Below are 14210 nucleotides of genomic sequence, written 5' to 3'. Positions count from 1 at the left end.
CTGTTTGTTTGTTAGTGTTTCGGGGTGGGGGGGGCAGAAATTTTGGTTACTCAAACATGAGGCAGCAGAATCTTCTTTCCTTTGGCATATCTGGCTGGAAACAAGCATGCCAATTAGGAGATTGTGCCAGAAATCAGATGCTCACAAGAATACACTGTGCTAGTTTATATTGATTTCTCTTTTGTAAATTGTTTAAACAATTTAGCAACATATAAATACAAAAGCTTTAAAACCTTTTTTGAAACTATTTTCAGTCCTGATAGGTTTCCCTGTTGTGTTGTTATTGCATTGAAATCAGTGGAATGTTAGAAGTATATGGTTTATTCAACACTACAGCAGACAGGTTTTGCTTCCTGAATTATTCCTGCAATGTTAAGCAACAGGCACAGCAAATTTTAGTTTAACTCATTTTAGAGCCATAAAGAAAAGACAACAGGTGGTTTGGAAATAACCAATAAAAATAAAGTATGAAATGAATAAAAGGGCACACAGTAAGAATTTAAAAACAGATATCAGTTCACAGCTGTTAAATATAATTGTTCCCAAACAATGCCTGATCTGTTGGATTAATCTTTACTTTTATTTCTCGATGTGGTCCTCTTCAGGCCTACCAACAGGGCTTTCACACTTTAGGGACCTTGCCACAAGAACCAGCTTTCCCCAGTAGTTTGTCAAGGTGCAAATTTGGCAAACTCCAGGACACAGTGCAAAGCTCATCTACTCAGGCCTTTAACTAGGATCAGGTTGTAATAGGCACCTGTGGGGAAGCAATCATAGAGGCAGTATTTTACTCAAGTCTGACCTGGGTGATTTGGTATTTTGTGGTGGTTTTCCCTTTACTTATTTACTGCGATACAGTAAAATCCTATGCATGATCAAGAAAGACGCATATACTTTTTAGGGAAAAGGACTAACAAGAATCAGCTCAAACTCAAAACTTACTACTGAAGTCCAGCAGCTATCCTATGCATCCAAGAACTATTTACATGGTAAGTAGATACATGTAGGCATGAATTTGTCTTAGAACATCTTTGTATGAGAATTAAGTCAGTCAGTAATTCTTACGGTTTAATAATAAGCCTTTTTTTTTAGATCAGTGATTGTTAACCAGGGTGCTGTGGCTGTTAACACTGTTGGGTGTACAAACATGATTCATACGATAAATTCAGATTTCAAAAAGGAAGTCATAATGATGAAAACATTCAGTCTGGTTGTAGTCTTTCTGGGTTTTTTGCAACAGAAGATTTGCTCTATTATCGTTCTGCAGCCAGAAAAGAAGTGAAAGCTAAGAGCTAGCATTTTTTGTGGAGAGCCTTGAGTCTAAAGAGACTGAAAAACACTGCTTTAGGCATATACATTTTACTCCAATATCTAGTTTGCACTGTAAAACAACTTCATATCACACAAACAGTCACAGTTTCTCTTCATCCTTTCAGCATAAGGGTACTGATGCATTTACACAGCATCTTTTACAAAGCAGCAAACGTGGACTAAATTGCTGGAGGAATTAACTATGTTCCTTAATCTAATCCAGGGGCTGGCAATTATTTGGGCTCACGGGCCACATCAGCAGTTCTGGGGAGCTGCCACAGGGCAGTCAGCAGCCCCCTTCCAGCAACAGCCTGGAGCCCACTTGCCCTGGGGTTCCTCCCCGCCACTGCCAACAGCGCACAGCCCCAACCCCAACCCCCACCTACCCCGCCTTTCTATGCAGCAGCGGTGGCTCCTTCTGGCTGCCACCGCCACTGGCCCCAGCCCTGTGCTACCGGTGAGGACCCATGCGCACAGCCCTGACCCAGCCCACCCCAGATTCAGTCCGGTGAAGTGGACCAGCTCCAGACTGTCTGGAACCCACATGCACAACCTCAACCCAGCCCACCCCATGTCTGCTCTGGATCACCTGCTCATGCTGAGCAATGGCAGCAGTTGGGCAGAAGATGCTGCAGGGCCTGGGGGGAAAGTGCCTCCTCCACCTTACCACTGCCAGACCCTTCTTGCTGTAGCTACCCAGAGCCCACACCCAGGCTACCCTGCTGCTCTTCTCCGCTGCTGCCACCAGCAGGCCACCTAGCAGAGCAGCAGTGGCAGTGCAGAGGAGCCACAGGGCAACCTGGGAGTGGACTCTGGATGGCTGTAGCAAGAAGGGCCTGGCAGTTGCTAGGGGAAGGGGCCACTTTTCCCCCACACCGAGCAGAAGCAGCTTCTGCCCAGCCACCACTGCTGCTGCTTGGCTTGGACAGGCAAGTCTGGAGCAGGCACATGGCGGGCTGGGTCAGGGCTGTGTGCACCAGCTGGTTCAAGCTTGTCCACTCCACCAGGTTGAATCCAGAGTGGGCACGGGGTGGGGCTGTGTGCACAGAATCCCGCCAGTACCAGGGTTTGGGGCTGGCAGTGGCAGCAGTTGAAAGAAACCACCACCACTTGGGCTGCCTAGAAAGGCAAACAAGCTACAGATCTGCCCCAGCCCTGCTGCATGCCCAGGGGATGGCAGAACACACCATGGGCTGGATGGCACCTGGACCAGGTGGGACCAAAGGACCCACTGTGGGCTGGACAAAGTCCCTCCACAAGCCATGTTTTGCCCACCCCAATTGAATCACTGCTAATTACTAGGGATCTGGGTTTTCTGTTTGCTGCAGGAAAATGCCCATTTTCTCCTTTGAAGGAGAAAATGGGGATTTTCCTCTTTAAGGAAGAAAGCCACAGGAAATGATGAGTTTCCCCTTGCAGGCCATTAACCTTCCAGCCTACAAGGAGCTGTTTAGAGCTAGAGTAGTGGGGGAAGGGCAGGTGGAGGCTGGGAGCACCACCTGTGTGTGTGTGTACACACATGCACATAGCTGGCCTACAACCAAGCAGGGTGGTGGGAACAGTCCTAGCAGCTGCATGCAAGCTAAAGTTTAAGTCTATGGGGGAATGGGGTTGGAGAGCCAGGGCTCGGGGACTTTTTTTTGGGGGGGGGGGGAGGGGAGCATGACAGGGGCAGCTGAGGGCCCCCTTTGGCAGGGCTAGGGATGGGCAATGGGTGGAGAGGGCACTGGCAGGGTCAGGGGACTGCAGCTCAGGAATTAGGGGCAGCAGTAGGGATGGGGGACTGCAGTTTGGAAGTGAGGGGCACCAGCACAGCCCAGAGGGGTGGGGGACTGTGGGTTGGGAGTAAGGGGCACCAGCATGGGCAGGGCATTGGCATATCAGTGGTGCTCACTTTCAGTGCCACAAAGCCACAGCCAGACAGCCGCAGCTGGACCTGCATCCTGATGAGCGAAGGGGGCAGGGGAGCTCTGATTTTCCATTAAAAAAACCCACAATCAAATGCCAAAATACATAGGTATTTAGAATTTATTGTATTATAATGACTGGGGCACTAGTAGGCTTCCAAATTGCTTTAAAGTTGTAAATATATCAATAAAACGTGTTAAATTGAAACATACATACATTTCATTTTAAAAATCGCATAAAAATGTAAATTTTGGGGGTTTTAAATAGAGAACTTGCAATTTTTTTATTTTAAACAGATAAAACCAGTATCCTTGTTAGTTATAAAAGAACTTCTTCTTTTGCTCCTGTTGTCTAGGACAATGTTCTCTCCAAGTTCTATTTTCAAGTCCCTTTGAAAATGTCTTTCCCTGGCCTACGTAGAATATGACTTGATTTCTTAGTGCTATTAATTTCAGCATTTTAAGAGAAAAACAAAGCTCCTGGTAGATGTTCCTTACTCCCTCCAACACCTTTACTACTCTCTCAATCAGATTCATTTAGGCAAACCTCCAAAATATTTTAAGTGACCATAACTGTCTAATTTCATGGACAGGGAAGGAGAGAATACTGATAGATGCCCTAGTTCAGACTCTGGTACAGTTGGTCCATGTTCTTCCACTTTGCCCTAGTGGAAAAATGCTTCCTTCTTTCTTAACCTCCTGTTTCAAGTTAGCTTATATGTAGAAGGTACAACTGAAATTAACAGGTACTTCCTAGTATGGATCTTAGAGTCATACTGTTGAGCCTGCCAAAGCCAAAAAGTGAGATTACATAGACCAAAAAATAGAAAAAAAAAAAGTCTGGGAAACAAAAATAAAACCACGTAGGAAACTTAAAATGGTATGGAATTAATTCCTTTGGCAGAAATTACTATAACTTTAGTTTCAAAATTGTTGTTTATGTGAATCATTTTCAACAATGAAGAATAGATGCCAAACTTATGCCAGGTACAAAATAACTTTCAGATAAAGAATATGTGTCTTCTTTCAAAACAGTCACACTAAACTAGTGAAGAATTAAAGCAGACAAGGAGGCTTACAGCATATTCTCTTTCCTTAACCTGGTTGCATGGAAGGCAATAACTGCCATAATGGAGAGATGGAAAACTCCATGCGGGGGGAGGCAGGGGAAGAAATAAATAAGTAAAGCAATGGAAGATTAGTTTTATTGAGCTCCTTTGCCTCACCTAGTTATTTTTTAGGGACAATAACTAACAACTATAAAGAGACACCCAAGAAAAACACTAGTTTTTCAAAAAAACCTGACAATATTAAAGCTTGATTAAAACAAAAATGTTTCATGTGCAGTCCATACCAACCTTCTATTTACTAGGGTAGTGAAGGGTAGGCTAAGCTTTACTTTTTAAGGTTTTACAAAAGAAAAAGAAGTAGTTGTATTTTTGCTTTTACAAAACTATACTGCTGCTAAACTTGAACTAACAGTCATAACAGTAAAATGATAATTTTACTTAGTTGGCATTTTAATCACAATTAGACTTCAGAACAAGATACAGAATGAAATTTTCAGAAGCAACTGAGCTAAGAGCCAAAAGTCCCATTTTCAAAGTTTAGAGACACTTAGGAGGCAAATACCAAGTCACAAATGGAAAGTAGCACTCTGACTTAGGAGCCACTTGTGAATTTTTTTCCTCTACTAATTAATTCACTTGCACTAAGTTTTACCTAGAAAAATCAGCTCTTAGACTCCCAGGGATGTGAATGTACAAGACAAAGTTCATTTTACTTTACATGCTATTATAATTTAATAGATGTTAAATACTGTAAGAAAGTGCTTTTGGTTGTGGCTCTTTAACCACCTTTACTTAGGAAAAGGGGACGGGGATGGGAGACAAACAAAGGCTGCAGTCATGTTCATTTAGGATAGTTTGCTTGATTATTCTGAAACTCCATTTTTGCTTATTTTGCACAGCCATAATTTTTTGAAGAAAATTACTTTCTCTGATTTGTTTTAAATGGATCTTGCCAAAATACAGCGATGACCCTGTAAACTCAGGGAGGAAAAAATAATGCCCCCCCCATCCCTTCTTAAAACCTTAATCAACTTTTCTCCTTGCAGAATGTGTCATCCCAAAACCTTTTCTGGATATTTTTGGGGGTAAAGATTTCTACAGCAGTATCTGCCTCTTTCCTAGAGGACTCCCAATTACTATATGTGAGACAAGTATTCTTCCAGAATCTCTGGCTGTTGCTCCAAAATTACATTACTATTTACTAATTTTATACTTTGGATTATAAAGTTGCTAACCAAGGTTACAATGACTAAATAAGGGGAAATTTCTATACTCACTTATCCATACATCCACACCCTCACAACTTCTGGGTATGACTTTTTTTTTCCTTTCAAAGAAGATAATGGAGAGAAAGTATGTTCCAATTCACCCCATCATAATATGCCTTATTCAAGCCAATTTGTAACAGGGTTCCAATGCCACTATGAGTATCACACAATGGCAACTTGAGGGTGCTTCAGAACGCTGTACAAGGAATGGGGTACTTGTTTTGTTTTTAAACACCTTTCCTTTTTCCTTGGGCATGGGGAAAAACAACTTACATATATTCATGCTGAAATGATATATATACCAGCTTAAAAAAATTAAGGTATGGACAGACAAGAAATTTAGTGTACTTCAAATGCACTTTAAATTGAAGTGCTTCAAATTCAGAGCATATCTGTGGCATGCAGAAGTGCCTCGCCCTCTCCAGAGCATTTCTATGACTGCAAAAACATGTATCCAGATGGTAGAGACCAGGAATGCATGCCTCTGCCTCCAGTCTCTGGAGGTTTCTGAGAACAGCCAAGCACACAGGAAAACACTCACTGGCTGTTCCCTTTGCACTAATCTGCCTGCTCTCCTCCCCCTGGCTGCCCAGAAGGGGACGTAGGAGTTTTCATTATGCTAGGCCACAGTTATACTAAGCTACAGTTAAGATGTTGCAAAGGACCTTGGAAGTAACAGGCTTCACTGACCACAGGATTACCTGATAAAAGATGCAACCAGCCTCTTTGTACCGCTAATTCAAAGGAAAAAAAACAAGAACTGAACATTCTGGGCAGTAAAAAATTAGAACTCACTAAGAAGTGGACATAACAAGAGACAAGCTGCACTCAGCAGGGGTAAGTTAAAGACACTTAAATACAGTAAGGGAATGAGCTAGAAAACCCCCCAAACTCAGGGGGCTCCAGATATCCAAGCTTGGAAGGGAGGAACCGCAGTTGGCAAGGAATGAGTTGCAGGTGTCTGGACTTGGCAAAGAGACAAGTAAAAAGGGGCCTCTTGACAGAAAGGGAGATAAGAGCTGGCACAGAGTTGGGGGTATCTAGGCTATACAGGGTTGAATACAAGGTTGGGAGCCTTGCCCTTCTGCAGCAACTTAAAGGATGCCTGTGCACATAATACATAATGTTCATTTACCATGATCTGGGCAGTTTTTCTGCACTGGGCTGATTGCTATGAAGACCTGCTAGCTACTATCCTAAAAGATGTTAAACCTATCTGAGCTTTAGCCACCAAACACAAACACAAATTCACATAATTCTTTCTGTATCACACCCAAGCTCCACAAAGCTGGTTGCAGGCAACTGTCTCTGAGAGCACCCCAACCCAGGCAACCTGAACACCAAGAGCGACAGGAGGCTGGTTGGGAGCCCTCCCAAAGCCCAAGTACCTCAGAACAACATGGAAGGGCAGGTCAGTGGAGAGCAGAGCACTACGGGATGCCACAGGACTGAGCAACCCCTAGTCATGCTCTGCTGGAATGTGCAGATGTTTTAGGAAGCACTTCAAAAATAAAGCACTTCAAAGATGTCTGCCCCCCACCCCGGCCAGTCATTTTTTAAGGACTTTAGGCATGAACATTTGCACCCTCACTCTGGGTAATTCTTCGACAGCACTTGGAATGCTTCAAACATGTCTGCCCATAGTTTTAGATGCTGCTATGCCAGTTTCTCTTGCCTTATCTTTTAAAAATTTAAAATCTGCAATCATTATTTAATTATAATGCATTTTAAGGAACTGGTTTTTAATTTAAAAAAAATACTGTACAAAAGTAGATTATGCTTCACTTTGCACCTGTGGCTGCATGTGCTGCATTAACATTAGGCAGTTACAAAGATGGGAAAGGTCCAAATGAAAAACATAAGTTTATCTAATCTTCAGCTAGGATACAGAGTGGACAGACACTATGCTGACCAACAAGTTATTACCACATCTATTTACACAAACAGAAAAAAACTGAATCAAAGTTACAAAATAGTACTTGAAGTGACTGCCTACAAGGATACTGAAGCTGTGTCTAGCAGCTATACACTGCCTAAGCAAAATTACCTCCTAACAGTAGAGCAGAGTTGGCATGACACCAAGAGCAGACTATCTGGCACACACTCTGAGCAGTGCCAATTAATCCATCCTTGGTGTCGCAGGGATTCCAGGAGCTTGAAACTCCACAACCTGTTTGACGTCACTGCTGCCAGGCACAGTAAATTTGTGACCCAGACATGGCCCAAGTGTTTTGGGTTTACCTAATTACATTCTTCATGGCAGAGACAATGTCTATCAATATGTAGCTCAGTAAATTCCTAATCCAGGACTTAGACCCTCTTTGGGCAGTACTGTGACACAATGACTAATTACCAATATGTGACAATGGTAGTTAAACTACCGGATGAGGTTGAGAAATTTTTCTAAGTTTTTTTTTTGGGTTTTTTTGCAGTATATCATCCAGATAACATAAATGTCCATATAGACTATGAAGAACAGAGTCTAGAACAAACGAAAAAGTGTAACATGCCCGCTCTGGTTAGATGAGGTTTCCCTTTAAGGACATAGTGAGGAAAAAAAAAAAGTGAGGACAATGCTGTTGGGGGAGTGGGGAAAGGCTGTGGGAGGGAATTAGGTATAATTTTTGAGAATAGGCCTATTAAAAAAGCAGAAGCTACTTCTTAAGAGTCAAAGTATACTTTATCATCCGGATCTGATGCATTACAGTATATCACCCTTAGCTGATCTACACAGGTAGATCAACCCTTACATGTGCAGAAACCCTTAAGGAAGCCAACACGGTTTAGCTTCATGGTCTGAAAAAGACTTTCCTCAGAAAACCCAAAGAAAACAACTGGATGATGAGCTGATGAAGACAGTAGGCTTATGACACCCATTACTGGATATATGTAATTCCTTGCTTTTATATATAAAATTAATTTTGCAAACATAAGAGAAAAGGAAGAAGAGCGAGCTACTCCCTTGCCTATTACATGCCACTGGATAGTGTTAAGGAATGCTTCTGAAGTAACACTGAGCAAAGGGGAGAAAATAAAATGTTTTAGCTCTCCTTTTCTGTTATTTTAGGCACACCATTTTAGAAATCAATTATCTGTTGAGTTTTGAAGGTGAACCAATGTTTCTCTAGCATTGGAAATTTGAAAAATGCTTCCTGGCTCCAGAAAAAACAAAATAATCCAAAGGACTGCATTGACATTAATAAGTGTTTTTCATCTCCCATGAAGAAAGCTAGATTGAAACAACTTGTTAAATTTGGATAAGTACTTTAGGTTGTTCTTCAAGGAATTGTCTAAGGATCTCAGTAATACTGAAAAGGGCACAGATGTCATCATCACAATAAAGAAGTCTTGTCAAATATGTTTCTAAAATCCTGGCATATGACCTAGACTGGATTACAGAGCACACTGTTTGAGACAGAACTTTCCTGCCTACACAAACACAAACATCAGGAACAGGGGGAAAGAGAGTTTTGAGAGCATCTGATGCCAGTCTCTGTACTTCCATATATTTCCATACTGTTGAGCTTTTTCTTCATTTTTTTCAATTCAAAACCAATGGATCTATGATCAAAAATGGTAATAACCTGTATAAGATCAACCAAAGCTGTTTTATCAGATGCCATGATAAAATAGCTTTGAGATTATACAGGATGTTGCACTATTTAAAAACAGGAAAATTTCTACAGTTTGTTCTAATATGCAACGTTTTTGGCCAGAGTTCTGAAAAAAACCTGCAATGTCTCCCTCATAAGGTGCCAGCATGTCAGGAAAACAAAACTCGGGTGAGGGGCTACATGGCAGGATGCACTGCAAATTAATATAGTTAATCATAAACACTGCTTTTTCAGTAAATACCAGGTTTTCTACAAATTCCAAGCCTGGTGACAATAAATAAAGCTTCATATACTACTTTGTTGTGGGTTTTTTTTTTTTGTTAAAGATGTTGTGATGAGAGAGAGAGAGAAAAGAGGGAAAGAGGAAGATGGTGGGGGCTGAGGCTGCACTACCCCAGGCCCCTCCCTCAGCATCTGCTCTGAGACACGAGGCACATGGCAGGGGAGGGGCTGGGGCAGCGAAACCCCAGCCCCTCCACCACCGACCACTCAGAGACACATGTGTGCACTACCTCAGGCCCCTCCTCTGCTGTCCACCCAGAGGGGTGCATGCAGCCATGACTGGCAGAGCCCAGCTGGGGCACTGGAACATAAGGACAGTGCTGGGCAAGGGGGTTGCAGAGGAGCTATAGCAGGGGTGGGCAAAATGCGGCCCGCGGACCAGATGCAGCCCGTCAGGCCATTCTACCTGGCCCATGGGGCCCCTAAAAAAATTTAGAAAATTTATATTTATCTGCCCCTGGCGGCCTGTCATGCGGCCCTCAATGGCTTGCCCAAACTCAGTAAGCAGCCCTCCGCCCAAAATAATTGCCCGCCCCTGGGCTATAGCCACGCCAACATACACCCCTCCCCGCCCCATAGCCACCCCTTCAGCACCACTTGGGTGGCCACCACCCACCCCCAACAGCTGAGCCCACTCTGCTACCACTCGCACTGCAGCCCCCTCACTGGGAAGACGCTGGTGCTGCCCCTGCAGATGGTCCAGGCTCTAGGTAACTGCTCCCAGCAATGGAGCGCAGGCTGCTTGCAGCCTCCCAGCAACCTGCTGTGAGCATCCTGGGTTCTGTGGCTGGCAGCAGCTACCCAGAGCCCAAGCAGGCAATGGCATGCCAAGCAAAATGGCCTTGAGTGCCATGCTCTGGCATGCGTGCCAGGGATTGCTGACGTCTGTTCCAGTTCATGCCAAATACATGTAAATATATTTGGTCTTTTGAAAGCAGTTGTTAAAAACAGACAGGATTATAAACCAACACCCAAAGCAATATTTAACAGAATCCTCGCCTCTTTAGTCAGAACCCCTCCCCCTCCCTAAATTAGTTGGGATTCATTCCTACTTGTCATGCAAGGGAGATGCAGCAATAATCCTTCATGTCCCTGTCTGACTAGCATTTTAAGGATCTATTACTACCTCAGGACTCAAAACCTTAGGGAGATCATAACATGCCATTACCTTTATAGCAATTCACTGCTGAGCCAGTCCATAGCCTCTATGAAGGGACAGAGAAATATCCTCAACCCAAATGAAATCTAAGAACATGAGGGAACGAGAAGACCTCGTCAGAAGCGATGCTGTCCAAGAACCTTTCCTAACTCTAAAATTCACTGTGTTCTGTAGATCCTGTTCAAGTGGCTTTGCTGCTATTTCACATTTAGGACATTTTTCCCTTGGTAGTGAATTTGTACAACACAGTTACAGACTTTTGGCTCATACATTGGTAGGCAAGTGATATTAGGTGCTGCATCATTCTCTGACAGATCTGCACAGACCTCATACATAGACCAATAAGGCTGAAACCCAGGCTAAGTTGCTATATAAACCAGTAGTTATCAACCTTGTTAGACTTACAGAACCCCATGTTAGACTCAGAGCACCCCTCAAAATTGTCAGTGCTCAGTTGTCACTCATTTCCTAATTATGGAAAAAATAATAAAGCAATTCTTCTGTTCCAAAGACCTCAGAAAGACCACAATAGATCAGAATTAGTTTTGTACAGACAGTTTAGTTTAGCTAGAGATTCCTACTGGAATTCTATGAATTTATTTTGTGAATCATGGGTGGGTGTTTGCAAATCTAGCAGTGTTAATATTGCCTGGCACCCTACAGTACACTTAAAAGGATCCCAAGCATGCTGTACCACTCTGGCTAAGAATCACTGCTATAATTAAAGGAATATGGAAGAAGAAAGTTGGGGTTTCTTTTCAAGAGTTGTCAGTTTTCATAATCGAGTTTCTGCATGACAATTTGAAGCTTCTTATTTCCAAAACTTCCAAAAGTTTTGACCTTATTAAAAGTAGCCACCATCTTGTATTACTTACAGTGGGACAGATTTGATGAGCCTATGGTATAATTTTCTAGCCAGCTTCATGTGAGGCTGATATTATCTTTATTAAAATGCCTATTGCCTCACATCATTTCCAGAGACAAAATGTGGCTCTCAACAAAGATAGCTACCGTTTACACAGTATAGTAAAGTTATCTAATCTGTTTCACTGAAATATACCCTGTGATTTTAAAATGGTTTGAACTGGCCTAAATGATACAAGTAGAAGGCAGAGATTTCATTTATTTCTGCTTTCTTTGAAACATATTTGATCTGAATTTATTTCTCCTTTTTCTGTTGCAGCTCCTGAGTTGCTCTCAGTGAAGGAAAGAAGAAAAATACCAGTTGATCTGTGGCCTACTTCACTACTAGTTTGTGTCAGCCCATGACAAAAGAATGGAAGCTAGACAGGTCCCACCCAATCCCAGTTGACCATTCAGTAGCGAATGGCTCTCCACACAGAATGACAAAATATTAAAGAGAGAAGGTGGTCATGCGATTGCCATGGCAGACAAAGAAAGCAGATTCTGCAAGCTATCACCTCTCCCTTTCCCAAATTACAAATAGCATTCCAAACTCAGCCCCCCCGCCCACCCCCAAGCTAGGTCCTAATCTCAGAAAAGTTTTGGATAGACAGTGGGAGGATGTGCTCAACACAGATTTCCTTCTATGATAAAGTGTCAGGCTCTGTGGATGGGGGTGGATAGGAGGTGGGGGCAGTGGGGGAGGGGAAGAGCAGTGGATGCAATACACCTTGACTTTAGCAAGGCTTCTAGCTGTTTAAAATTAATGAGAATGCCATGAGTGACCATAGACAAAAGGACTGTAACATGGATAGAACACTGGGTGGGTCATTATGCTCAACAAAGCAGTCATTAATAGCTCAATGTCTAATCAGGAGAAGGTATAGAAGTAAGGTTCCCCAGAGGTCTGTTCTGGACCTGGGTTTGTTTGTTTGTTTGGTTGGTTGGTTTTTTATCATATTCATTAAATGATTTGGTGTTGGAATTGAGTGCATGCTTAGCAAATCTAAAAGATGACACCAAGTTGGTACAGTTGCAGACATTCTGGAGGTAGGATTAGGATTCAGAATGACCTGGATAATCTGGGGAAATGGTCCAAAAACCCAAACAAACAAGCTATATGCAAACTCCTTCCCCCCCCCCACCAAGTGATCAACAAGGCTAACCATACTTTATCATGCATTACCATGACGCATGATGAACAGGTCCAGGGAGGTGATGCTTCCCCTCTACATGGCACTGGTCAGGCCGCAGTTGGAGTACTGCATCCACTTTTGGGTGCCACACTTCAAGAGGGATACAGACAATCTTGAGAGGATTCAGAGGAGGGCCACTCATATGGTCAAAGGCCTGCAGGCAAAGCCATACAAGGAGAGACTAAAGGACTTTGATCTCTTCAACCTTTGCAACAGAAGGCTGAGAGGTGATTTTGTGACTGCCCATAAATTCATCAGGAGAGAGTAGCAGGGAATAGGAAATGCTCCATTTACTAGGGCACCCCCGGAGTAACTGAGGAATGGCCACAAATTGACGGAGAACAGATTTAGGTTGGACATTAGAAAGAACTTCTTCACAGTAAGGGTTGCCAGAATCTAGAATGGGCTTCCAAGGGAGGTGGTGCTCTCCCCTATTTTGGGGGCAGGGCAGGGGCTCAGACTCAATGACCTACTGAGGTCCCTTCTGACCCTAACATCTATGAATCTATGAAAGTCCTTGTGTAGTCAGGAAATGCTCCCTGCATCTTCCAAGATAAAGGTCACCCCAGTTTGGGGAAAGCAGGGAAAGCAGCTGCTGCTTGCCTCCTCCTAGTTCTGGGAGAAATCAAGAGAAAGGTTCTCCTGCTTTCTCCAGACCCAGATCACTCCAGCATGGAGAAGGTACAGGGGGCAGCTGCTCCTACCCCTCCTATAGACCACAAGGGGAGGAGCAGCGGCAGCTTGCTCCACACCCACTCCTCACACCATGGTGCCTGGTCTAAGGAGTGGGCAGGGGCTTTACCCTGCCACTCCCCATGCTTTCCCCAGATCAAAATCAAGCCAGTCTGAGGAACACTAGAGGAGCAGGGGGCAGGGGGTAGTTACAGGCTCCCAGAAGTATTTCTAGCAGTAGAAAATTTCCACAGCACGGCTTTACGAGCACTCGTGGTGCTCTGGTGTGGTGCCAGAGGATTGGAAGAGGGCCAACGTGGTTCCCATCTTCAAAAAAAGGAGGAAGGAGGACCCGGGAAACTATAGGCCAGTTAGTCTCCCCTCAATCCTAGGCAAGCTGTTTGAGAAAACTATTCTGGCGCACATCCATGAGGGGCCAGCTGGGGACTGCAGGCTTAGGGGCAACCAACACGGGTTCATCAGTGGCAGGTCCTGTCAGACCAACCTGGTGGCCTTTTACGATCAGATCACCAGATCATTAGATGCAGGGGCAGCAGTGGACATAGTCTTCCTGGACTTCCGAAAGGTGTTCGACACTGTCTCTCACCCTGTTCTCATTAAGAAACTGGGGGACTGCGGTGTTGACACCCACACAGTCAAATGGGTCGCCAGCTGGCTGGAGGGCCGTACCCAGAGGGTGGTAGTGGATGGGTCCTTCTCAACCTGGAAGGACGTGGGCAGTGGGGTTCCGCAGGGCTCGGTTCTCGGGCCCGCACTGTTCAACATCTTCATCAGTGATTTGGACGAGGGGGTAAAAAGCACCCTGTC

General features: G+C 43.9%; 1 protein-coding gene across 1 annotated transcript in view; it reads right to left on the bottom strand.

The window, feature by feature from the left end:
* DNAJC1 (DnaJ heat shock protein family (Hsp40) member C1) overlaps positions 1-14210 on the bottom strand; it is a 253765-nt gene that overhangs the window by 143482 nt on the left and 96073 nt on the right. The gene's annotated exons all lie outside the window — the stretch shown is intronic.

This window comes from Gavialis gangeticus, unplaced genomic scaffold (genome assembly GCF_001723915.1).
Source record: "Gavialis gangeticus isolate Ggan-Ray unplaced genomic scaffold, GavGan_comp1, whole genome shotgun sequence".
Taxonomy (NCBI): domain Eukaryota; kingdom Metazoa; phylum Chordata; order Crocodylia; family Gavialidae; genus Gavialis; species Gavialis gangeticus.
The sequence above is the reverse complement of the archived record's forward strand: the minus strand, read 5'-3'. Positions and strand labels throughout refer to the sequence as shown.